The sequence below is a fragment of the Anser cygnoides genome, chromosome 5 (genome assembly GCF_040182565.1).
Source record: "Anser cygnoides isolate HZ-2024a breed goose chromosome 5, Taihu_goose_T2T_genome, whole genome shotgun sequence".
Lineage (NCBI taxonomy): Eukaryota > Metazoa > Chordata > Aves > Anseriformes > Anatidae > Anser > Anser cygnoides.
The window spans coordinates 13,162,570-13,190,234 of record NC_089877.1 but is presented as its reverse complement, the minus strand read 5'-3'; the positions used below and the strand labels follow the sequence as shown (position 1 = coordinate 13,190,234).

The 27,665-nt window shown below is 39.6% G+C and overlaps 1 protein-coding gene across 4 annotated transcripts in view; it reads right to left on the bottom strand.

The window, feature by feature from the left end:
- The window catches only part of FUT8 (fucosyltransferase 8), a 110,581-nt gene that overhangs the window by 70,588 nt on the left and 12,328 nt on the right, over nucleotides 1-27,665 (bottom strand). Inside the window, exons 2-3 of one of the 4 annotated variants that reach the window (XM_013193658.3) lie at nucleotides 25,937-26,046; nucleotides 3,127-3,207 (exon numbers count right to left, since the gene is read on the bottom strand). The gene's annotated coding sequence lies outside the window, so the exon portion shown is untranslated. Of the gene's footprint in view, nucleotides 1-3,126; nucleotides 3,208-20,630; nucleotides 20,899-25,936; nucleotides 26,047-27,665 lie in introns of those variants that run through there. The other 3 variants (XM_048057098.2, XM_066997656.1, XM_066997657.1) reach the window with 3 other exon arrangements.

The window sequence follows — 27,665 nt, the reverse complement described above, 5'->3', positions numbered from 1 at the left end:
CTTACCAAGCAATTTAACAGTGATCTCTTCCTATTATTGAACCTACAACTTTTATAGATTTATTTTGAGCCATACATTCTCCCCAAGAGCTAAAAAAGACAATGACAAAGAACCCACACACACTAGGCAGCCTTTAAGAAACCTTCCTGAGGGTGTGAAAGTTCCCTGTTTACCGACATTTTTTTTGGATTCATTAAGCAATTTTAATACAGTTAGCATGAATTACAACAAATATCTTCAGGAAAGATCAGTCTGATTAGAAGTTAGTATCATTGGGATCCATTTCAAAGCAATCACCCTGTAAGCAGCGAGGCATTTCATTTTTCTCCTTCCCTTTAGAACTAGGTTATTTGTACACCTCTACAAAACAGGACACCAAATAAAAAAAAAAAAAAGCCATGACTGAAGAGCAAAAACAATTAAATGAAGACCTTTTTAAGTTAACAGGGTTCTACCAGTTTCCAAAGAGTTTATTAGCCACCATTTAATAATAAAAATATAGACACAATGAAGTACATAAAAATATAGACACAATGAAGTACAGAATTATCAGGATAGTATGATTACATCTTTCTTTAAAAATAAAGAAAGCCAAACTAACTACAGAATATTTTTATATTGTGGATGTAACCTTGCCATTTGTCCACATCTGACAGGAGCATTTTTATCTTCTTCCACTTTTCTAGCTGACAACTACCAAAACGAAGTCACAAAGAACAGGTCATTGGGAAGGTTTTACAGAATAAAGAATTTGGAATGGGCTCAGAAGGTAGATCCAAATATGCTATCACAAAAATAAGTTCAGTTCTCATGTTGATACAAGTTTTCCTCTGTATGTTAGATCCAAATGAAGACCATATGCTACATACATATGTAGGTTTGTGACAGACAGACAGACATTTGGCAGGAAAATGTTATAATTGTTCAACCAGTCATATTACCAATTATATTTGAAATGTTATCTTTCAGGCACTATGGACATATTAAATTATAGCCAAATAGCATCCACTAGGATAACTTCTCTAATCCCACCAAATTCGCAATTAGTGTGTAAGATCTGGAATATATACATTTGCAATTAGGTGCATTAAAGATCAAAAGTTACTTAGACCCTTACATGAAAATGTTTCAGCTAAAAAAAAAAAAGAAAAAAGCTGAATAAAAAGCCATACAGGAACACAAAAAGCTGTAAACCAAGATATAGACCAATTGCTGTGTTATGAAATTATACAACATTGTGTACAAGGGACCAGCCAATCCTGACAAGAAATGAGGTTTGCAAGGCTCATGCAAGTTGGTACTTATTTGTCATTCATTTCCAGGGCCTAGAACACACAGATAGATATTTCACTTATGTTTTTGGGGGGATCAGCGGGCTGAGGAAGGGAGGGAGGGAGAACGAGCGCATTAATGCTTTTCCAGTTATCCACTAAGAGTTTTTAAAAATTATATTCCCCATGTATCATTGTTTCTATTCAGTACTGACAGATCACTCCTACCAACAGCAAGGACTGGGAAAGATCTGGCGATATTACTCAGTTCTAATCTAATGCCATCACAGTGGCTGTATCTGTTCTACTCAAAAGTAAAATCGGCTATTTCTGATCTAGTGACTTTGATACAGCCTTACCACAAACTGCTGGACAAATCTACTAACTTGCTGCTGCCTAAAGGGTCAGGTTATGCTCCCACGCTCATTGCTCCTACCTGCACGTTCTCATTTCTTCCTTTTCACCATTTTAACACTTTCTGAACTCTTATTTGAGCTGATCCAACTCACTAAGCAAGAAAAAAAAAAAGTCACCTTTTTGCTGGGTTCGTGAGATAAATCAGTTCACAAGCAGGAGTCAGAGACTGAGCAAAATGAAGCAAGAGCTGGGCTCAGGAAATGGAAACAATGTCTTTCAGCAACAGCACTGACAATGGCTAACCCAGTTTCAGGAAACCTAACTGTGTGCTTGGAAAGCTACCTCCATACTCTTTGTTCTGTCCCGGCTATGAGATCTTCAGAACTATTTGTCTTTTTTTTTTTTTTTTTTTTTAAACCATCCATTAAATTCTTAAGCTATCAAAGTACTTCAAGAGTTATGACTGTATAAATAGACCATAATTCAAAGTACTTTAGCTGTCTTCAGATTAATTCACAATCATTACTGAAGTTGGATGAACAGTAAAAGCATCTCATCTGCAACAAATTTGCTTTGAACTAGTTGTCTAATTTGTTTAATTTTGAAAGGTCAAGAAACTTTCACAACTTTATCCTTACCATAATTCACAATATTAATGATACTGATCACAGCAGTCTTTTCTACAGTTGCATCAAAAAAGAATGTCATAACATGCTTGGGTTCTAAGTTCACAACTCAGTTCACATTTCAGTGAAGTTTACTTCACTCTCTAGTCAATTTTCAGAAAGAAGAGTTACTATTTTAAGATTTATTTTTCATTATGTATCTATTTAAATTAATATTATAGCCCCTGCATAGACTTTTAAAAGCATATGGATATGTAATATTAAGTTTTGAATACGTCACCGTTTGAGATAATCTAGCACTGGATTTAGAATATCCCAGAGAAATATCCCACGACGGTTTCCAGCCACAGTGGCCTAGTTGCTCACAGTTCCCACAGAGAAACCTGAGAGAATCATGCATGTGCCTCCCTTCTACGGAAGTACTGCTTATCTATGAGAAATGCATGTAATATCTGCAAGTCTGATAAAGATGAAAGGGCCCAAGAATACTGCCAAATAAGGGCTTTACACATAAGGCAGAGGATACATAATGCATCTATCGAAGAATTTCACTTTTCAGAGGGGATAGGAAGAGAGGAAGAGGGAGAAAAATGGGTGCTGTGAGAAAAGGAATGTGAAACGTGTCTGATTGATCCAGTTTAGTCAATAATCTGACATTAAAAAAAACGCATTCTTCATAAACTGGATCAACAAAACATCTAGCAACGGACCTGACCTCTCAATTGAAAAGTTTGTTTCTTCCAACTGACATGCATTTACAATCAGAAGGGTAGTTTTCAGTTGTTACTTAAGTAGCACAGCTTTTCATCTAATTTCTTCACATCTAGCTATTGTCTCAGTGGCAGCAACTACAAAGAGAAAGAAGTACTTACCTACCAGCAACAATTTTTGTTCAAATTGATACTTTCAGGGACTCTTCTTCCTCACTTTCATTTTGAAGCCTACTTAATTCTCTGAAAATAGAAGAGGAAAAGAAGACCATTAGTTTTTAATCTGTGTTTTCATCCTTTGTCTGCTACATGCAGTATTCAAGAGATGCATGTAAACATTCTTATTTAAAAAACTGCTCAGTTTTACATGATTTGTGATTAGACAACTGACACATAGCACGACTCTTATGAAAACAGAAATTAATACACATGAACAACAACATTTTATATTGTGGTTCAACAAAATAGCAACTGCCTGCACAGTTGCCAAAAAAAACAAAGGTTAAGTATAGGCCTTCAATGCGGCTGGGAAACAAATTCAGGAAGTGAGAGGGGAAAAAAAAACAACAGTGGAGTAATTCTTAGGATATATATAGACAGGCTTTAAAAGAAAAAAAAATGCGAAAAAATATACAACCAAGATCCTAAAACCCAGTGCCAGATGCCAGAAACTAAAATAGGAAACTACTCAAACACTTGCTACAGGGAAAAAAAATAGGCTCTACCTTTAAACCACATGTAAGAAAACTAAGCTGTTCTGTACTACGTACTTATGTTCATACATAATACACACAGACTGTACAAAATAACACAATATATTTTAAATAAAATCTTAGTTTTGGGTTATCAAGGCATGGAGTTACTACATCATGGTAGTCTCGCTACTCCAGAACAGTTGTATACCACTGAACGAGGTGTCGATTGCTGGCCATTTAATAGAAAAAGCAATCAAAAGCTGCAAATAGAGGACTTTGAGATAGCGTAAATTGGATATGGAAAAAGCTAATTTATGAACTTAACTTCAAGGAAGGGAACAAAATTGCGGAAGTTAGCAAAAAGAAAAATAAATAGGAAACCAATTAGACTAACAATAGTGCTAGGAATAGGAGTGAAGAGAAAACGATAAGTGCTTCTGATAACTGTATTTTACTGCAATGAGGACTCTGCCAAATTAATAACTTTCAATCAAAAATGAGATTAAGTGATTTTATATTTCTAAAAGAAGTTCAGCAATGGTACTGTCAAATGAACAAGTTGAACTGGCAACTCTAAAAATCTCAAGCAGCAACAGTGATAAAAAAAATCAAAAAGAAAGAAAGGGCTGAATTCTGTATTTTTTTCATTCATGCAATAAATTATTTAAAATAATCTGCACCTACAATGTCAGAGCCCATGAACTTCCAAAAATTGAATGCCTGGGGGAAACAGTGAGATGGCCTATTTTCATTTCCATTTGAGATTGATAGTTCCAGTATACTTCAGCTAAGGTGGCACTCAATAAAAATGTACAGCTTTTCCCATGATAAAGAATCTCAGAAATCCAAAGCAAAAACACAACAGTTACCCCACATACAAGCAGTAACAACAGGATTTTAGCTTTCCAGTAAAACTAAACTAGTTCTTTTATTGCACCTCTCATCAAATCAGTTACACTGCCTGTGTCACAACAATGGAGAATTGAAGCTATTGGCTAGAGGGCAGTTGGCAAGCCAAGAAAAACTGAGTATGGAGCCCACCTGTTCCAAGAGCTGCCCCTGTAGGGGAGCCATTAGAGCACAGCCCAGAATGATGGTTAGTACTAGTTTCATGAGGCATTAGGCTGTATCTTCTTACAAGTCCATATTCGCAACTCCAATACCAAGCACAAAGCAGCATACTACATAAGCCACACATACGGAAAAATAGATTTAAGCAGATTGACTCATAGTAAACAAAGTGGCAATGTTAAAAGCTCATGTAATGAAAAGAATTACTAGTAAATTTACAAGTTGATGCGTCTATAAGCAATGGAACTACAGGCAGTCCACCAAAAGGCCAGAGTCATACTAGGCTGGGCACTTCACCACACCCTACAAAAAGCTCCACAAAATTGTCAGCTGTGATATACTAAAAAAGATAAAAACAGACCAGAACAATAAGAAGAAAGAATGTATATATTTCCATCTTTTTTCCATACAGACATACAAATCAGCTTAAAGTAGCTACTTAAAAGTTCTTGACAAATGTTGCAAGGAAACAAAAAAAAAGAAGTTTCAATGTATTTTATACCTCTGCTCCAAGCAAATTTTTCCACAATGTGAGTAACTCCAAAAACACTACAAAACAGTGAAATATACTGAGTCGGTTTAACATGAAGCTGTGCAGCCCAGCTCCACTTAACAGATTCTATCTGTACGGCAATAACATTTTAACTCAAGTTTTGCGCACTGTTTTGCAACCACCTATGCACTGGTTGTAGAATGTTTTTGTAGTCCATAACCTGCTCAGAGTAAGTTGCAAAGTAACAAATGTTGTACTAAAGTCGAGGTGTAGAAGATGAGTAATCTTTTCTCTATCAATAAATCTATTACTAAGAGGAAAAAAATTAAACCCTATATTTAAGATCATCCTAACTAATGTAAAGGGACTACCTGCTCCCAGATTTCGCTAGGAAACTGTGGAAAAAAATAGCCAGCCTATTCTGTCATTCAAAAGTTAACAGCTACCCAGAAGCTTACAATTTGCCAACCTGATATTATTAATACATCCTTGAAAACTGATCTTTATAAATACCCACAACTATTTAAAAAATTTTTGCATCTACTGTTCAATCACCTTGGCAAAATTTACAAACATCACTAGATTAATTGGACAGAGGTGCCTTCCAGACAGGTCTGCCCCTACCCCCTGCACATCTTTTTGATGATAAAGGGCATGAAGTGACCTCACCATAGGAAAACTTTGGTTATGTGCCTGATTCTGACTTCAAATTACTGGGTACATTGTACGTACTTGCTACCTTTTATTTTTATTAAAATGAATTTATTTATAAAAATATATCCTTATAAGAGGTCCAATACTAAGCTTAATCCAATTTCTTGCATTACAGGGACCTATTCAAAACAAAGTCCAAAACACCTTTTCAATACTTTTCATGTACTTTGAATGAATTTTAAAAACACACAAAATTTGAATGCACAACAGCATTCAAATTCAGAGAACAGAATTCAAGGATGCCAGCTACACCATAGGTCCCTGCAATCACAGAATGTGTTAAATGAAAACATTCTCATCACCTCATGAATAGAAAGGAGAGAAAAAAAAAAAAAAAACACTTCTGTCCTCCCTCCTCCATCCTACGGGGGCAAACTCATTTGAATTTGAATGCAGACACTAGACCCCCATGCCGGGCCTGAACTGTTTTCCCACTACTACAGGAAGAACCAGACACCTCAACTCAAAATCCCTTTGGTCAGTGGCAAATTGCCTCTGCTTCAGAAAAAAGATGGATAAAGCACCCAAATGTAAACTATGCACCAAGAAGAAATAAACAAATAAATAAATAAATATTCTCTCCTGTTCCCTGCAGGCTACCAGTACAAGCCCTGAAGAACAGAATATGTAAAATTGTAAACATTATGACAAACAACAACCAAATCTTTTCTCAGCTGTGCTATCCTTCTCCGAAATTTCTATTATTCTAGAACTGAAAAATCTCAGATGCACGTCTTTAAGCTTTACCTCTGGGATCAACTTTATCATCTTACAGAGTCCTACTACATAATTGTACCAAAGACCATCTTGAACCCCTGAGTTTCTCCCTGCTACTATTTTTTCAAGACTAGACTGATTTTCAAACTCGTTTTGTTACTAGATTTATCCCTTAGATGCAGTTATTTCGTATTATTTCTCTCTCCCATATACTCTCTAACACTCAGCAAAGACTATTGTTATTTCTTTCTAGGCTTCGCTTGCCAAATTCTCTTTCATTCTCCTTCAAGAAGGCAAGCTCAACTTTAGCATAATCACGCTAAGTTCTTTTCTTTCCTTGATCTTTTGAGAGACTCGGCCTTTTCTGAGTGTGACTGATCAGAGCTATATACCATGTCCTAAATGCAAATGAACCAGTGCTTTATTGGCTGGTACTAACAACCTTTTTTAAATGCTAGAAACCACCTCATGTGGCTTAGAATCACGTTACTGCTGCAGAGCCACATCATCTGAGAAGGAAACAGATGAGGAGCTGGGTCATACCACAGCCATCTATCTCTGATTAGCAGCCAGGAGCTCTTCTCAGCACTTGAGTATGTGAATTTGCAATTTTTTTTTTATTACTATTTTCTTTTATTGAACTTAAACCACTGTTTATAACTCCAAACACATAAACCATCTACTAAGCATGATAATCCCATCTCCTTGGCATTTCGGAAGCAGTCAGACCAGCTTTGTAGCAAGGTCAGTAACTTGCTCATTTCAGTGTTGGCTCTATTATTTCAAGTAGCTGGCAGTGAAGTGACTTAAATTATGTTAAGAAAAATATTACGTAAGACAATAAATTTATTCCAACAAAATCATTAAAAAACACAGAACAACAACATGAGCTACATTGTTACAATGAACATTTTTTTCCACTTGTGATAAACAAAAACAAGGAAAAAATTATTCCTCCAGTAAACCAAGTGAGGCTCCAAACAAGTGCTTTCAAGTTTAAAATCAGAGAATGTTACTTCAATGGTGAAGCATTTATTTAGCTGAAAAAAAAAGGAACTTAATTTCTCTTATACCCATCAACCCACCTGTCTGATACCAGCTTTAGTTGCTAACAGTAAGTAGGTTTCCTTAAACATCGAAAGAAAATACAACACAGGGGAACAGAGAGAAAAATAGTCTGTATGGGTAAAATAATCTTTATATAAGTCTAAGATTCATTACTACTAAGAGCTAAAGAAAAGCTAGAATATACTGAACCCATAATATTTAAGGATTCAATCCAAAACATCTAACTTATCCTGCAGAGAGGATAAAGGCTCTCAGGAATTAGCTGTTATGCAGTGAAGTGCAAGGGATTCTTTCCGCTGCTCAGTTTGTAGTAAAGGTTCCCCTTTAAACAAGCTTTGACTACTGCAGGTTTGAGAAGGACACAGAATTGTTTAACAAAATTCTACTTTAATCAGACAAGATGCAGATTTAGAAGCATTATATTCCCCTCCAAGTCCTCCAAACAAGCCTAAATGACAAGGCTTTCCTCGCTTACATTTTCCCCTTTTCAGGTAGAACTTTGGCACTCTGACTTTATTCTATGCCAGTGCTGTTTTCAGTGGCACAAATAATAATTAGGAACTGAGTTCAGTATCAAAGTGCTTATCCTTACTGGAAGAAAACATAAAACAGATGGTCTAAGATATAAAGTCACTTCGTGATACCAAAAATTTCACACACAATGGTTTCTCAGAGCATAAATATAGAACAGTCAACAAAACCGATACAGTACCCAGAGCGGTATATAATTAACACATTTCCTTTATGAACATATTTAAGCGCCTAATAACTAAGTTATTGAACAACATCCCCAATATTAAAAACATGTTTTAAATATTTGTTATGCATCGGTAAATCACCCTAAATGAAATAAGGCAACTGGACACTTTATAGTTTTGCTAAGCTCTTTCCTGCTCCCCTCTTTCAAGAGGCATTAGGCCAGTCATTTGACTCATTTTTCCCTTTTATTTCAAAAATACATGGCTCTCACTGACACATCACAACGCTCCCAGAAGGAAGATCTGGGAGTACCCCTACCTCTAGATTTTTCACTCGACGAAGTTTCACGTATGCTGTAGTGACATTGCTACTACATTACACACTTGCATGTGTAACACAGATTTCGTGAAAATTAGGGAAAAGGCAGGAAGCACTGGACCTCTCTTAGCTCTCTCAAATCCAGGAAAACGTATGTTGTGTTTCATTTCCCCAGAGTTCCACTTCTTCTCAACCATGTGAAGTGCCATCTGTGCTTCTCAGCCTGGCAAGCTAAAAATCTGCTGTCATTCGTATCACCAATGAGCAAACTAAAGGCAAAGACTTCCTTCTTTAACAAAGTAAGAGGGCTTACAAATGCTAACCTAGTTCTCAGCTCCAAAGTGAGGAGTGGAAGCATAGTTAAATGATCACAGGTAAGGAACAACAGCAAACTGTAGAGTGTCTTCAGAATTTTCTTGATCTCTGTAAACTAATGATAAAACTATGGAGAATAAAACAAGAGCTGGAAATCTCAGAATGTAAACAAAAATATCACTCAATTGACAACACGTTTAGTGGGGTACTACATAAAGTTAGAAGGCACAGTTGGCTCAGGAAGGACAGATATAGCTAAAAAACAAGTAAAGTAAGAAATTTTGTCCTGAATATCTAAGGTTCATACCCTTGTTCTGAGATCCAGATTGTAACAGAAGCCAAACATTCTGAAAGTCTCCACGTAACATTAAAATAAGAATGTTACAGTGATGAAGAGCAAAGAACAGTAAAAATTGCCAAACAAGAAAATTTAAGTGGATGAGGGAGAGGTGGTTTGTTTCTTTTTGATTATATTTTTCTTCTAGACAGCTAGCACAATCATTCAAAGCACCAGAGTTAGTATTAATGAACCACAGAATAGGGCTTTCAGGAAGCAGATCACAGACATAGCTGAATTTACTTCTAATTAGTAACTGGGTTGACTATTAGTTTTGTGAAAGCGAACCTAAAAATCTGCATCAATATACCAGCGCCTGAAACTTTCCCAGACACTGAAATGCAAATCATCGCGTTAGAACAAGCCCCAAAATACTTTTGGTAAAGGCCAACTGCACTCTTCTAAATAACCCTTGGGAACACTCTTAGGGTTATCACATAGCCAGGAAAACTTCCAAGTGGTACTATGCATGCAACTACCTGCTTTGAAAGCCGAGAGATTAACAGAATGAGCAAATCTCATTCCATGCCAGCTGTCCTCAACACCAGACAATGGTTCGCTTTATTAGTGTTGATGCAGCCAAAAGGGATTTGAAATCAAACCATCTTAAGAAAATAAAAACTAAGTGCAGATAAATCTGGAAGAGTACACAAAACTAAGAAAAGGGAAGAAGTGCAAAAAAAGAAAAGAAGCAACCATCTTCAGAAATCTAACAACAATTCAGAAACAAGGACAATGAGACAACTGTCCTTAAACAAAGGCTACTAAAAGAGAAGACTGAAAAAAAACTGTCAGGAAAGCCAAACTAAGAAATTTCTTAACTGAGAACACAGGCACCATGAAGAATGAATAAATGCTGAAACGCTGGCAAAACCCATTGTCTTCAAATAAGGTCAAGAAATTCAGTAAGAAGCAAACCTCTGCTTAAACCTGAGGAAGGAAATTATTTGTGCAGTACAGCCTCATGATTATTTGTTATAGGTTACAGTTATTAGCTCAAAATAGAAGGCCTACCCTATAAAAGAGAAGGGTAGGAAGACAAAGTTTGACAGTGCCAGCAAGAAAAAAAATCTAAGATGAAAACCAGCAAGTTTCACAGAGGAAGAAAGAAAGTACCGTGCAAGTCACTGAAAAACAATAGTGATGTTAAAAATGCAACAAAAAGGAAGATAACTGTAAGTCAAAAATATTTTTTTTCAAATTTTGCATTTATATATAAAAAGGTAGTGGTCCTTGGTATTAATTACGAGGAACTATTTTAAACTGTGGGGTTTGACTCAGCCTATCAAACTTAAGATATTAGGGAGATAGTTCTTTTAAAATTAATACATACACACCTTACTACCCACTACAGAGACCTGTTATTCCCTACAAATACCAAAGCACACATTACTCAGGGAAGTTAACACATAAGTGCCAACAGAACTACTAAGAATCCTTTATTGCATATTAAAACAATTCATATAGTAGCAGATTAAAAGAAAAATAGCATCATATTTTGTGCCACAGAGTTGTTCCCTGTTGCTTCCTGTCTTTTTTCTTTTTCTTCCTTTTTAAAAAGGTAAGTAATTCAAACCTACTCACAGTGAGCCCCCAGTTTGATATTGCTATGGAAATTATACCAGGAACTAGTATACACAGTAATATCCCTACATAATGTCATCTTTCACTTTAAGTTTTTCAAACAATAACCAAATAAAAATCACAGCACTTTATTCCAAAGTCTATCATCAAACAGCTTCAGTGACTCTGCTTTTATTAACTGATTAGTCAAATATCAGTAAGGTGACATTAACAAGACTGAGGTTAACTCTACTGCTGTGATTCAGAACCATCCCAGCAGCTGTGCACATTTCAAAGATGGTATCAATTTCATATTGCTGCCATTGCTGCTCCATGGGAAGGCTATGAACAGCTGCCAGCAGCATTCAGCATCCAGGAAGCTGAGAAAAAAGGAAGAGACAACACTACTCCTTCCCTCGGGGCAAGACAGAGCTGCAGCTTCGTGTTTATCAGACACATGCTAATAAAAAGGTAGATCCTCAAAAAAAGGCCGAGAAGACTATCAGAGCTGAGACTCTACCAATTAAGATCAAAGAAACGGTCAGAGATTTTTAATAAGAGACAGCTCCACGAAAACCTGAAAGACCTTGTCAAAAGTTGTTAGGTAGCTGATGATGCCCAATAATGAAGAAAGCTGAAAATTTTTATTCAATATAATTCTGTTAGCATGAATATTACACAAAAAAACATGAAATTTCTATGATTCAGTACAGCAAAGGAAGTACAAACTTCAAGGAGCCTAGATGTTAAGGGAAAAAACATGTACTAATTCTAAGACAGGTTTAATTTCAGAGAAGTTTCGGGTCTGTCAAGTTGCTCATTTTGGCACAATCATTTTGTTACATACCTTTTCCTTGAATGTGCATACCAATAAATAGACTAAACTAGTATGATATTAAGAAGAAACTATTGCTAAATGTATGCATGAAGGTTCCTCCTGAAGTGCTTCTGCTCCTTTCTTATCCTCTTCTTTTACTATCCATTAGGCAATCTTGCATTCCTCTCTTACTCTTTTGATGCTTAATTTTTGAAGGAAATTTCTAGAAAATTATACATCTTTCCTACTTAGTGATAAAAAGCAAATATCACTTTCAAAATTACATGTTTAGTTTAATCCAGCTGAACTTCATCTACTTCTCTCTTTCAGTCTGCAGTGTATGAAGCTCCCCAACTAAGTCCTTCATTCATTCCCAAAACAAGTAGGTATCTGTAGCAGTGTAGGTTTCCCTGCACTACCCAATGACTGTGTTACAAACTACCCTAAGTGACCTGTATTAGATTAGAGGATAATCCAGCTTTTATACAGCAAAGAACTTTGTAAATTACACCAATCACCTCTGTTTTCCTTCATAACAACTTTTTCTTAGCCATAGATCACTCTTTCCTATAGCAGTCAGGAGGCATTGACAGAGGCACTAAGACAGGGTGGTACTCAGACACCAAGGAGGAATACAGAATTACGAAATTGGGTTTTCTGCTAAATCCTGATCCCAAGAAAAAAATCGTCAGAAAGAAAAAGGTAGTATATAGGAGAAAACAGGGAAGAATGAAAGAAAAAACACTGAGATGCCATCTTAAGTCTGATGTAAAAGCACATTTTGTAGTAGCTTTTACTATAAGCACAGTTTTACAGAGATGCAGTTTGACAACAGCGCTGTCCATCATTGGACTCATTAGTGAGCCTACTGGATAAGGAAGGACAAACCTGTCACTGTGCTTCAAAAGTCTGTGTCAGGAAATAGAAAGTCTAAAGCTGAAAAGGGCTAGATAAAAGATAGCAGAGAGACAAAACATCTTGTTGAGGCTCAGACTGATTCTTCAAGAACCGATGGCTCCTCTTGCCAAGTATCTTTTCTCCACAGTACACATGCTGACCAAGTAACTCTCAGCAATTACCCCAATATTATAAATGCCACTAGAAATCACAATGAGAGAAACAATATTCCATTTCAGTTTAAGCAGTCCAGCAGAAACTTTTCACGCTGATATGTGCTACTAATACACTGCAAAAAGTCTTTATACTGATTTTCCTTAAATACTGCCATACTGTTTTTGTTTTGTTTGTTTGTTTTTTATATTACTTCATGTTAACTGTGCACACCTGGGACTGTTCACCTTCGTAATTCAGTAAGGTCTTCACACAGTACATCTAAGCACAGCTGAAGAATTCTCAGATGGGAATTCGCAGTTCACAGCACATTTTTCTCTATAATTACATTTAACCTAGCATAGCAGTAAAAAAAAAAAAAAAAAAAAACCATAGTCTAAGGGAACCATTGAGCTCTAGATACCCTTCAAAACCAAGTGATGGCAGTTAATAAACACTAAGTTGGTACAATATTTTTGAGCAACAACCAAGAAATGAGCTGTCCAAAAGAGCATTCCATACATTTTCATTCCAAAGCACTTACTATTTCAAAAAGCACAGTTAAAGCTGTCATCTCTTCCGATAAGAAATGCCTAAACCAGATAAAGAAATAATCAATCTACCTGTCGTTGCTTCTGCCAGGGAGGTTAAAAAGCTTAAACAACAATACTACACATTTGCAAGAGACTTCAGGAGAAAAGCTGCTACCAAAGGTTATCAATCTACAGATCCTCTGTTTATGACTTGGAGGAGCGCTTGAATAACAGAAATGGTGCAGAGTACCATTAGGAGAACAAGCAATTCTTTACTGCGTTAGAAGCCAGGTCATTGGAATACCCCTCCATATGCCCAAAACTGTACCGGCTGAATATGCTTAACCTGCAGGTGCTACTGAACTACACCCACTACTCAAACTTCTCAGCAGGAAACAACAATCTTTATGAACTCCCAGGATACATCTTTGCTGTCTAAAACAGTGTGAACATATTGCAACATTTCATATCAGTGTCAGGACAAAATATATTTAAATAAACTGTGAAAAAGTGTTTCCATATTTACATTGACTACATAAACATTAAGAGAGTCAGAGGAAGGCTCCTTAGACGAATCTTCATGAGCTCTCGAAACAGCACTCAAGCTAATGGGATACGATTCTATTTCCTATTTTTCACATTTATTTTCAAAAATAACCATGCAATTGATGTCTTGGTTGACACTTCTGATGGGACACTAAACCATATCTCCATCCACTAGCTGAGATTTTCAGAAATAAAAAGTTAGACAAATCTACAAAAACAATAAGCCATCAAGATCAATCATTTATCTTCCTAATTAATTGGTTGAAAGACACATTCAAAATTTTATATGGATGTCTTCACCAAGTCAGTATGACTTAGGTATAAGTCATAATTATATTTTCAAAATATAAACAACTTTCTCAAGTAAAAATACAGAAAGCACTGCAATTATGTCTTCAGATAAATGAATTAGATGCCTTCGTTTCAAATATTAAGCCCCATCATTCTACTTCCCTGAGCAAGACAGCATCATGCCTGCAGAAATGCCGTACTGCTCCCTACCAGTTCCCTACGTTTGGCGATAGATGTCACTAGCTCTTGAACAATTCACTTGACTACAGCAGAGGTCTAACCTGGAATAAAAACTCTTTTACAGTGACTATAGTAAATGACAACATCATAAGAAAATCAAGTCTTATTACACGATAATATATTTATCAAATATTTTTTCAACAAGAGTGAAGCATAAATGCAAAAAATATTTACCAATATATCAAAATTCTGTTACGCATTCAAACCTTTAGCAATTACATGCCAAGAGAGCATTACTCGACAGGGAGAAAGAGAAGATCACCATACTACATATACTGCAACAGCAAAAACTGTTCATTCTCAACTACGCAACCATCTAATGTGTGAATAACCATACGGACTGTCAGAGGAAGTTGCCTAGCAAACACCCAGAAAGAGGCTAGATGTCAGCGTAGCACAGCACAGAAGAAACACATACATATTTTTCAACTATATTCCATATTTTATCATCATAAATTGAGGCAGGGAGCTAAAGACAAAGGCTCTGGGCAATTTTACTGAAAGTTCACGTTTTTGAAAGAGGTCATTTGCTTCTTGGTCAATAGAAACCTCCTCATTGGCAAAGAGTTTAACAAAGAAATTTATGTAATTGAATACAGTGATAATGTAGCAAATTCATTTTTTAAAAAACTGAGTTCTATGAACCAGTCAGTAAACAGCATGGCACATCTCTTTGCTTTACTACACACACGCACACCTCCAAAAAATTGAAAAAAATCTCCAAAGAGCTTGAAAAGTGCATTTGTAGTCATGAAATCAGATTTATCATAAAGAGTTATGACACTGTTCAAATTCTATCTAGCCAAATTATGGTAAAGTTCAAGATAAGAAATTTAATAAACTAAAGATAAACATTGGGAGGTTCTTGGAATAGAATTCTTAGTTGTTTTACAAAAAACTCATGGAAGAGCAATGTTTTGAAGGAAGATTCTCACACACAGCAAGCCAGAATTAGCTTCCATAAGATATTCACGGCAATATTCCAAGGCTTCTAAAAACAGTCTTTACCTTGCAGAATTAATAATGTCATGGTGATATGCATTGCTATTACTGTCTTGCAAAAGAAACTTTCTAGCATTACAGAAAATGATTCACCTTAACATTATACAGTTATGAAGCAAACAACGGGGTGGGTGATTCAGGAGGGTGTCCTAAGCACTACAGTTTAGCACATACAAATAACAGGGCAAAAACTTCAGAAAAGGATTATTCAAAGACTTCCTCAAGTAGCATCTCATACTTGAACAAAAATAAAATAAGAAAAAATAAAATAAAAAGATCCCCAACCTATCATTTAATAGTAGCTACAGACAGCTCTCCTGATTTGCAGATCTATAGTCCAAAGTCTTAAAATGACTACTGGGCTTCTTGCATCTTAGGACAGCTTCTCCTCCTTTATTTGATCCTCATCCCTCCATGAAAACTTGGAACAGTGGAGAGAGGGAGGTTAGAAAATAAGAGGAAGAAACAGTAACTATGTGACAGAACTAGTATATCATGTATGGGGGAGTAGGGGGGAGTGAAGGGGGTGAAAACTGGTTGCAACTGATTTAATAGATAGTCTGAAAATCATCACCTTGAAATGATGCATTATGAGCTGCATAATATGAATTAACTTATCTATCATGACAAACGATCCAGAAAGATCACCCATTTTTAAGACTGCCAGATAATACCCTATAGAATTTTTTTTTTTTTTTTAAAGTTCTCAATGGCTTTCCAAGATGACCCATTCTGTGCCAGGTGTCCATATCAAAGCTGAGCTCCTTCAGTGTTTTCTTTTTATGTGAAACATACTTTTTTTTTCCTCCTTTCCAAAGAAAGCTACAGAAAGCTACACTTTTGCACTACAAAAGGTTATCTTTTCCTTAAAAAGTGCTTGAAGGTCCACACGCATCTTCCTAAGAGACAGCAAAACGTATATCCTGACACACAAATGATGCTTTTGTCAAGTTCACTGCAACTTCATTGTTGTTTTGTTTTGATATGTTATAGTTGAGCCACCTACACATTTTCTCTGTACTGACTGCGTTCCAGCACAAGGCCCCTGGGAGCTAGGCATCGGCAGTTTTAGACTCATATGACAGCACAGGTTGGAAGAGGCCTCTAGAGGTCCCGAGTCCAACCTCCTATTCAAACTCCAGTCACCTATGAGATCAGACCAAGTTGCTCAGCTTTATTCAGCTGGGTCTTGAAAACTTGTAAGACAGAGGCTGCACAGCTGCTCTGAGCAACCACTTCCACAGCACGACTACAATCATGCAGAGGAAGTTCTTCACCCAGTCTGAACCTTCTTTACTTCAACTTATGACCACTGACTCTTGCGCTCCCACCATACAGCTCAGTAAAGAGCATTGCTCCATCTCCTCAGTGATCTCCTCGAAGGTACCAGCAGGCTGTTGTTAGATCCCCCTGAAGCCTCCTCTTCTCCTGCCAAACAAACCCAGCTCTCTCAGCCTCTCCTCACAGGGCAAGTGCTCCAGCTCCCTAACCCTCCTGGTGGTCCTCCACTGAACTCACTTCAGTTTAATCAATCTTCCCTGTATCGAGGGTCCCAAAACTGGACAAGGTACTGTAGATGTGGTCTAATGAGCCCCAACGGAGAGGGATAATCCCTTCCCTCTATCCACTGGCTGCGCTGTTCATACAGCCTGAGATGTCGCTGGCCTTTTCCTGCAGGGGCATGCAGCTGCTGGCCTGCGTTCAGCGTGCTGCCCACCAGGACCCTCGAGTCTTTTCAGCAGAGCTGCTTCCCAGCTTGCCAGTCCCCCACCTGCATCACTGCAGGGTGCCCTTCCTTCCCAGGGCAGGGCATCTGCCCTGTCAACTATAGTTGACACAGTGAACAAAATCTTGAATTTAGGATGCAGAGCAAGTCTGAGATAGGTGAGAAGACTGGTAGGAAGAAAGAAAAACTCAGATGAAAGACCTCACGTACAAGGTGCTTTTGCTGTATTAATGAACAAGATGTTAAAAGTGTAAACAACACTACATTATACAAGTACTTTGCTATATGTGCTGCAAATATTGGCAAGCGTGAGATTAGTAAGATAGGTATTACACAAAAAGAGAGGGGATTAATATTGTCCTGGAGGATTCAATTTTCTTCTGGTTCCTCACAGGCAAATTCTCTTAATGAAAAAAGTCTTTCAATGGGCACTCAAAACTTTTGACTTAGTATCTTGGGGCTAACTTTACAGCTCTAGATATTTATACTTGCAGTCTAAATCAACAGACATCAAACTACAAATCAAACAGTGAGATATTTTGTAGCATAGCCATTCACAGATCCCAGTTAAGTGATCTATAAAAAAAAAAAAAAGTAATAAAGAAAAGCCAGGTTATTGTTAGTACCTGGGAGACAGACCTTCATGAGAAAGCATTTCAGAGCATGCAAATCATTAAAACACTGATAGATTTTGAAAAATCATGTCAAAAGAGCCCTGAATTGGGTATTCAGCATGAAGGTACACATAACACATCTCCAGAGAATGCTGTGAAAATGTTTCTAGTGAAACATACAGGCGCTAGACACTGAAAGTAATGAAACAGTAAAAGAGAAAATTAACAAGGTACAGTACGAAAAGCACACAACGAATAGTAAGTGAGGCCACATATTATTTGGGACCAAGAAAAAAAAGGTATGTTGCTCACTGAACACAATCTATGCCATTCTACTCCATATACTAAAAGAAACATTGTAAGGAAAAATGCAACATTTAACCACGTATTTACGGGCTGGGTTACAGTTTTACAAGAATCTCTGGCATTTCATGATTTATGAGAGCTTGATCTTGAAACTTCTAACTTTGAAGACGGCTGTTGTTACATAATAGCAAAACATACGCGTGATTTTCCTAAAAACCACACACATCACCTGCAGGTTATATTCATCCTATAACAGATGCATATTAATGCAATCATACATAGCATGCATCATCTGCATTTGTTTTCCTTATTGTATTGGAAGCATAATCTATGACCAAACAGCAAGCTTTTGAATGAGTCCAGAAAAAAAATGAAGTCACATTTTGCTTTGACACTAGCTCCCCCTCCAGACCAGCCTAACATTTTAGTAATTATTTTTTACTTAAAATTCTGGTTTAACAAGATTTAAATACCTAAGTCCAGATCTTCTTCACCTTGATCCCCTTAAAATTCAGTGAACAGACTGATCAGATAAAAAATAATTTTGTACATACATTTTTTACTGAGCATAAACTCCAAGACTAGAAAAATCATTCAGTTTAACACAGATCTGACAGATAAAGCAGCAATTCTATACAGCTACAGAGAGACAGGAGTGGACTGAAAATACAATTTTTCAGGTTAATCCTGTGAATGGTCTGTAATATCTGTAATATATGCAAACTTCCCTGTACAATCAAGCCTCTGTTTGCAGAGCCACAGATGCCAAAACAAAAGGAAGTCACTATGTGGTTTAGTATTACCTTTGCTAATTCACTTTGTATCCCAGCAAGCACTGATAACACTGTTTTTTCTTGTTCTAATATTAGCTAGACCTAATATCTTTTAAGTTGCTCAGCTATTGTGTCTTAGTTTGTTTAGAATTTTGCCAGTTACAAAAGTAAAAGAGAGTTACTACTTGCTGCCTGACCTGCTGTGCTTCTCTGTTGTCAAGCGTCCTGGCAGAGACATCACTGAGCAAGTGAATTTGCATGATTTGACATTCCAGGCTGATTCCTACTTCCCTCATTACTGAGCTGCTTCCTCAGAAAATATGAATAATTGATTATACTTTGAACCTGAAAAAAGGTTGTCTCATTATGTTTTGTTGGGAAAATATGCAAACTCTGCAATACGATAGTTTGCCAGTTACAGGTACAGATAGGTACGTACCCTACCTAACATGTATATAAAACCCTAACAAGTATCAATAAAAATTTGGTAGTAAGCATGTTTGTAATAACCAGAGAAATTGATATTACTGGAAATACATCAAAGTATAGTCACTAATTTTATAAGTTCTAATAACTAGCTCTCTTTAATAATGGAAAGAATTATAACAGAGTCTTCTGTAAAACCGCCCAAAGCAAGAGCCACGCAGGCAATGCTGACTTTTTTTTTCAGCTCAGACTTCTCCAAAGTTTTTGATAATTTACACTGGAGAATGACTTTGAACAAAAATTGACTAATGCTAGAAAAGCCAAGAACCTTTTCATGCTTAAACACTCTTTTTGAGGTATTTACTCCATCAGCTTTCAATTAATGCCCAGATAACAAGACATCAAAACACTGCATTTTGGGGTAAAGGAAGCATGCGTGTGTGCATACATCAGCGTTCGCACACACGCTGTATTTGTCATACAGAAAGCGAAGAACATGCTAAACGCTTGGTTGTTTCCCCCACCCACACCCACACCCCATGTGGACGACAGGGCGCTGACCACGCTATGTTACCGCAGGTTGTGCTGTGTGCGCTGCGCACACCGAGGCAGGTACTGCCCCAAGGAACTCAGCCCTCCAACAAGCAACGCGTCAGCTGATGTCTGTGCCTGGAGGCTGTTTGGTACAGCCTGGACCGTGCACGATGCGGTAAACGCCACCGAACAACAGGATGAAGTGAGAGGATGCTTAGGGCAAATCAGCAACATTTAGCTTGCTCTCCGCTGCGCCCTTTCCTCCGGTCTCTGCCTACTTCTGAGAGCAGAGGGTCGCAGCCCGGTCTTTGGAGAGCACCGGGGGTGCGCACACACGTGTGACAGACCCGAGCAGACGTTAAGCACAAACTTGAGGGAAAAAAACACCTCACCAGCAACAGAGCCCGAGAGCAGAGCGCAGCAAGGCGCTGAAAAGCGGGGCAGGTCGGGGAGAGCCGCGAGCAGCACCCGCCGGCTCCGCACCCCGCACTTCCCCGAGCGGCCCGGGCCGTGAGGCGCGGCCCCGCCGCCAGCAGCCGAGCAGCTCCCCTCAGGCGGCCGCGGCTCCGGGGATGAGGGGACCGGAGGCCGCCCATCGCCCCCCCGCTCCCCGCCGGGCTCCCCCCGGGGCCCGGCCCCGGCCTCCCCGCTCCGCCCGGCGGCCCGGGCCCCTTGCTCAGGTGCGGGAGCCGGGCTCGGGGCTGGGGCCGCCCCCCCCCCCCCTTCCCGGCGGCTGTTGCTGAGCAGCGGCGGCGCCAGGCCCGGGGGCTCGGCGCCCGCCTCCCCCGCTCGCGCCCCCGACCCCCGCATCCCCTTACCCGAGGGCCGACGCCGCTGCCGGGGCCGAGGCTGCGGAGAGACGCCGGGGCGAGGAGGAGGAGGAGGAGGAGGATGGGGGGCGGGCAGGGGGTGGGGAAGGGGGGCAGCGGGGCGCGGAGACGGAAGCGCGCAGCCCCGAGCCGCCGCGCAGCCCCAGCCCCAGCCCCAGCCCCAGCCGCCGCCGGACTGCGAGACGGGGCGCGAGACGCTGACAGCGCGCGCGCGAGCCGAGGGCGGGCAGCGCCCGCGCCTGACAGCGAAGGCAGCGGGGCGTGCGGCGGCGGCGCGCGCGACCGACGGCTCGCGCGCGCGCCCCCGCCAGGGTAAAGGAGCCGGGGGGGGAGGGAGGGGGGGGGGGGGAAGAGAGGGAAGGCGGCCTATGGGAGCGCGAGCCGGCCTCCCGCTGCTGCCCCAGCGCTCTCGTCATGGAGCGCGGGGAGCGCGCATGCGCCTCGAGGGGAGCATCCAGGCCCCCCCCCTCCCCGCGCATCTCCGCGTGCCCCCACCCCAACGGGCGGCGCCCGCGCGGCATCACCACACGCACGCCGCCCCCCCCCCGCCCGACCCCGGTGTGTGTGTGTGAGGGGCTGCGGCTCCCGGCCCCGCCGCTGCCGCCCCGCTTCCTGCGGGGGACGTGGCGAGGAAATGAGGCGCTCGGAAGGGGAACTGCGGAGCGAGCGCCTCACGCCGCGGCCGGGTCCCCGCCAGCCCCGGGCGGAGCTCGCCGGGCCCCTGTGGCGGTCACCCGGCCCGGTCCTGCCCCGGCCCGGCGCCCCGAAACGTTTCCTCAGCGCACATAAAGCCCGCTGAGCTCAGGCAGACGCCGCATTTCAGGGCGTTTAACGCCGCAACCTGATTCACTGCGTTCAGCTGTGGAAACCGGGCGCCTTTCCGAAGTTGGTAACGTGCAGCCCAAGCGTCTCATGTTCCCGGGAGATGAGGTGGCAGAGGTGGGAAGGCAGCAGGAGCTTGTTTCGGAGCTCCCCGGTTTGTGTAAAAGCCAGAGCTGGCAGGGATGCATCTTTGTATCACACCCTCCTTAGAAGCCCTCCCAGTCTCAGAAGAGCCATCCTGCACACCGGCACTCTACCATGTGTTTGTTCACACGTCTTCTCCAGCTTGTTCCACGTGAACCCTAATTTTTTTCCTCCAATATTAATAAACATTCACAAACGTGCTTATAAGACCTATGGAACTGGCCCCGGTTTTCCTCTTTTGACTTTGCGTGGCAGGGGCCAGTTGCCTGCTCATGTGGAGCTCAGGTCACAGTCGCTGCAAGCATTGTTTGGGGGACAGAAAGAAGAATTATAAAGTTCTCTTCCCGCAGTAACCTTCCAGAGAGGTCTGGAAATGCAAAACTAATGAATGTATCTCTTTTCCCTTAGGTTTTAATTCCTAACTGATGATACAAGAGATTAGTTTAGAAATTGAAACAGTAAGCAGATTGCCAATGGCTCTCAAATATTGAGTTGCTGCTGCTAGTCCCTATTACTGTGATAGTTATTAGTATAATAACTAACAATTATATTGCAGTAATGCCTGCAGTCAAGGACTTGGATTCCAAAACCCACTGGGTCAAATAGAATGGTTTAAACAGTTAAAAGAGCGAACAGCTTGCTGCTTCAAAAGAGCTTACGGAGGTGATGTAGATCCATCAGTAAACTACTAATACATGCATAATGAAAAAAAGAAAAACTGAACTATCATTAACAAACTTAAACTTGTTAACCTACCACCCCTTCAAAGAAAAAACAACAACAACAACAAAAACAGTGCAACAACTCAAAAACATTTGAAAAGTCTAAATACATGCAGAAAGGCCAAAAGTGCATGCAGTGCAGGTAAGGGAAGGCAGTTGCATCAAGATAATCCAGAAACTAAAGCACAGTTTTCCAAAGGACCCATTTAACCACAGACTGCCTTTGCTTGGAGGATCTCACCTAAAGGAAGATTCTGGACGAAAAGAAAATTGTCCAGGGAGACATCTGAAAACTGAAGAGCTTCTCCTAATAGGTCTTGTCTGTCTAGTAGGAAATTACTATTTTATAGACATAAATAAATCTGGCCCCTAACCCACAAAAGATTAGGGTACATTCCATGTGAGTGCTTCTGAGATACAATGTCCACAAACTGGCAGAAAATCAAGGCTGAAATAAATGGGCTATTTCATTAATATGCCTGTGGTGGTTTCAGCAGTACTTACTATGGTGTGAAATTAAATGCATTTCAAATGATTACTTAATGTGATAATGATACTACTACTGCTGGTTTATCTGCTTGCAAGTCTCTTATATTCTGTGCTATAGGCATGCTATCTTAAACCAAAGAACACAATATAGTACTAGGATTGACTCGGTATCCACTAGAGATACCAGTGGATGAAATGTCATCAATGTGCCCATAACATATGCAGTCAGGAGTTATTTCTATTTGTATTCTAGTTCTAACCATGCTTTAGCAGCTACTGCTGTAAGCCTCATTTTTATTTTGAGGTGATGGAATTGGTGACCTCAGCAGTGCTAAGCCATGACATAATGAGAGAAATGAAATGAAATGAGGACTGAGAGATGAAAAGCTAACTGATGAAAATGTTCTTACAAAGTGCTAACTTTTTACAAACGCTAACTGCAGCAGGTATGTACATTTAGAAGTACATTTCCCAAACCAGACTAAAAGGCCAGTAGTTGAATTCTTTTCGCCACAAAAAATCATTAAGTGTGGAATCTCACCTGAGACTCCAACAACAGCTCCTTCATCAGGTGGCACAGGGTCAGAGCCTTAGTTTAGGGATACTCTGATACTCTTGATTGTCTTCATAGTAATGGTTTAGCATAGAAAGACTTTCTCCTCATTGAGTTATTTGAAGGTGTTGTTGATGGGCATATTCAAAAAATTTGAGCTCTAGTTCTTCAAATTCTCTGAGAATCGTATAGCCCCCAGAGACAACGAATATCCATTTCTGAAGACTCTTTTAAGTGACTTGACTGATGTCGATCAGTGTCATAAGCACAAAAACTTGTCACAGCTTTCCTTATTACACAATCTGTCCTTATTCATATCTACCCTTTGCACTGAGCATAATTTTTTAATGGAAATTTTAATGAGAATTAAATGACATTTTTTCCTTAAGAAAATGTCAGTAATGGTTGGATCTGTGATTTTTAAATCTACAGCAAAAGCTTCAGGTACTTGAGCTAACAGGATTTCTAGTAATACTGGTAGGGTTTTTATTTCTGCACAGACTTGGTGGAGCTGCACGACTATTTTCCATTCACCAAATAGCACTGGAATGCTTAGAGGGACTGGAGGGACATCAACAATACAGATTTTATCTGTTATCAAATTCAGTAACGAGTCCAATAAAATCTGTTGTGTGGGGGAGGGTCAGGATTTTTATATATCATATAGTCTACCCAAATCTGGAGAGACATTTACGTTGAGGCTGTCCTCATGCAAAAAATAAACGAATAAATAAATAAAATCAAGTGCTTTAGTCTAAGTTCCTGACTGCAGAAGCCTAAGCCAAGAATACGAATTTGAAATCAAAGATTAAAGTGAAATTTAGGCAAAAGTGAAATCATAAATGACTAACCACATATGTTTCTGAAGTCTAAAAGCACTTACATTTTCATCACTTATGTTCCCTGAACATCCCCAGAAATGTTTCATTCTTTTCTAACTCATGTCTATTTCACACTGAGTTGCACAGATAAAGGAGGCTGCAGCACATGGACATGTGGATTCTCCAAGCAGCATCAAGACTGTGGCTACTTTCACTGCAGCGTCAGTGAAGCTATGTGCCATCCAATGGCCCAGTGCTAGAGCATTCACCGAAGATACGAGAGACCCATCTCCAGCTGTCTCCTCTGCCATATATTGCAAATAGACCACAACTTGGCACAACATCCAAGCCCCTTTATGCAACCAGCTCTGTGATCATCTCCAAAGTTAATTCTCTGATCTCCATAAAAAAAAAAAAAAAGCTGCCTTAATGTTAATATTCCTACATTTCCCTAGAGCCTTCTCTCACCCCACCCCCCAAAAAAAAAAAAAAAAAAAAAAAAAAAAGCCCAGTGGGGAAATTGTAATTAAGAATCAAATTACCAGTTCAGGAAAAGTTTAAGTATCTGAGAAGGGATATTTTACACTAGAACCTGTGCCACTTTTTCATGCTTATGATTAGGAAACAAATCATGTTAAGCAATTCTGCAGTTTTAAGATAGAGGCTTCTAGGTTTTGTTGCCCAGTGCACATTTTCTAGTTCTTAACCTCACAATCTTAATACATTACCTTTAACTGATACAGACTCACAATCTGTTGGCATCAAGGCAGTATCTCCCTTCATTTGGCAAGAAAGTGCATTCACGTAGCAGGTGGAAGCTCAGCAGGGCGACCCTAGTTTCACTTCAGTGAGACATCCTGCCACCTGTCTCAGAAGTTACTGAGTAGCATCTTAAGGCTAAATGTAAAGATGTTTAACTTTGCCCCCCAAACACACAGAGACAATCTGAAGTCCCCAGTCAATGCTCAGAGGATACAGACTTTCTACTTGTGTGAAGTGTTTCTCTCCCTGTGTTAGCTGTCTCCAGCTCTTCACTACCTACAGACCCTAGTGTGGTAAAGGAGTCCAAGTGGATACCACCAACTCCTATAAAAATACCTAAGTTTTTAAATCCTTATCCCTTTGAGCTGTATGATGGCCTCAAAATCTTTAGAAGCAAATTAAGTTGTTAGCTATCATAGTGCTAGAAGTAAGCTTGAAAGCAAGAATCACCAGTGCTAGAAAGCTTTTTAAAAAATATTTCTGGAATTGATTTGGAAATATTCATTAAGTGTCAATTCTGTGGTTTTCTTTCTTTCCTTTTTTTTTTTTTTTGTTACCTTTGCCTTTCTGTACACCTTTTATTTATTACAATATACCTTGCAAATACTTCACCCACAAAGATGTCCAGTTTTGTGCCACTGGGATTTAAGGGAAGGTCAAGCCACTATCAGCAGGGAGATTACAGAAACTGACAAAGTTAAATACATGATTTCTTTAAATTGCCTAAGAATACTACCCACTGTTTAATGTAAAAAAATGATATCTTTTTTATTATTATTATTCTAAAGAATGTTTTAAGGGGTCCCTCAAATATCTTTTTCTAGCCCTCAGAAGTTTTCTTGCTTTCTCCACAGACTTAAAATTTGATCTTGTGCTTGTTGAAATCTCAGTTTCAGATAAAACAGAATTTCAAGTAATTGAATAAAATGTGAGTTAGTAATGTTATAAGAAGGTTTTTTTAACAATTTAACTCTGACTTACGTCCACATCAATGAAAGTGAATCACCAAAATCCGTATTTCTTATATTCCAGGAAATGCCATCAGGTATAGCCAGTCACAGTAAGTGCAGTACAAGGTAATGCTTCCTCCGCTGTGGAAAAAAAAAAAGGGGGGGATAGAATTACGAAGAAGTATTGCTGTTGCAAGATATAAGCACTCTAGCATAACTTACAGAAGAACTTGCAGCTGCAGATCAACTCAACAAACCTTTCTATCCCATTTATCAAAACACTTTTGGTTTCCAGCTTAAAGCAGGTGAAACCATAACAAATATTGCACAAGGAATGTTTATCTGTATCCAAAGCGTTTGAATAAATTGTTTATAGAAATCAGTGTAAACTTGATCTTTCTTGACACTTCCACTTTTACAACACTTTACTTCGAATTCCGACAAGTTCTGCGGCATACAACTTTGTTTCTGACGATACACTGGTTTTACAGCAAGCCAAGACTTAAAGGTCAAAAGGAGAGAAGTACGAACACTATTAAAATGAGCTGCGCCGGTCACATAATGATACAATCGTATTGTGGATGCTCAATAAAGATCGAAGGTGCCTGTGGCTATGTGGAAAAACTGCTGTAGAGTGGTATCTTTTCTGAGTGAATGAACCAGGGACAGATCTACCATCACAGCAGCAGCCTGTGCGTCCCAGCAGAACAGAGACGATCTGCTCATAATATTGGAGAGGCGGGACTGTAAATGCAAAGACAAAAGGAGCTTCTGTACGTGCATTTTTTAGAATAGAGCCATAAATAACAGCTATATGAATTTAATCAGTTGTTCCATGCAGATGAGCAATTAAAATACAAAATACTTATAAAGTGTTTTGGATCATCTCATGCACAGTAAGAGCTGCTTCAAGATTAAAGCTCAACCATGCTACTTGCACTCCAAGCTGGGCTGGCAGCGGTGTGAACACTGCCACTTGAAGTCTGCCCAACACTTCCCACTTTAAGATCCCGCTCTGAGTTTTTTTAAATTCTTTTTCTCTCTTTTTTTTTTTTTTTTGGAGTGCCTTAAGCTTTGGAATAAGAATTTCAAATCTGTCAGGATTACTCTGCTGAAAAGAATGTGACTTCAACTTTTACTCTAAAAAACTACTTTTATGTAGCCAAGCTATTTGTATAAGGAGCAAAGGGAGCACATATATTTTTAAAATCAGATTTTTTGCAGAAAGTGAATACTCAGGAGTAACATATAAACAAATCGTTTGTTGTGGTTTAATCCTGGTAGGCAGCTAAGCACCACACAGCTGCTTGCTCATTGACTTCCAGCGGGATGGGGAAAGAGAATTAGAAGAGCAAAAGTTAGAAAATTCCTGGGTTGAGAGAAAGACGGTTTAATAAGAAAAAAATACAATTAAATATAATAAATAAATAAATAAAAACACACACAACCAAGAAAAAAAACACAAGTGCAACAAAAAGGAACTGCTCACCACCAGCAGACCGATGCCCAGCCAGCCCCTGAGTAACAGCAGCCCTGGCAAACTCTCCCCCAGCTTTTATTGACAAGCATGGGGTCATATGGTTTGGGATACCCCTGCGGTCAGTTGGGGGCAGCTGTCCCCACTGTGTCCCCTCCCAGCTCCCTGTGCACCCCCAGCCTGCTCGCTGGCAGGGCTGCACAAGAAGCTGAGCTGTGCAAGCACTGCTCAGCAACAACTACAACACCACTCTGTTATCAACACTGTTTTCGTCACAAATCTA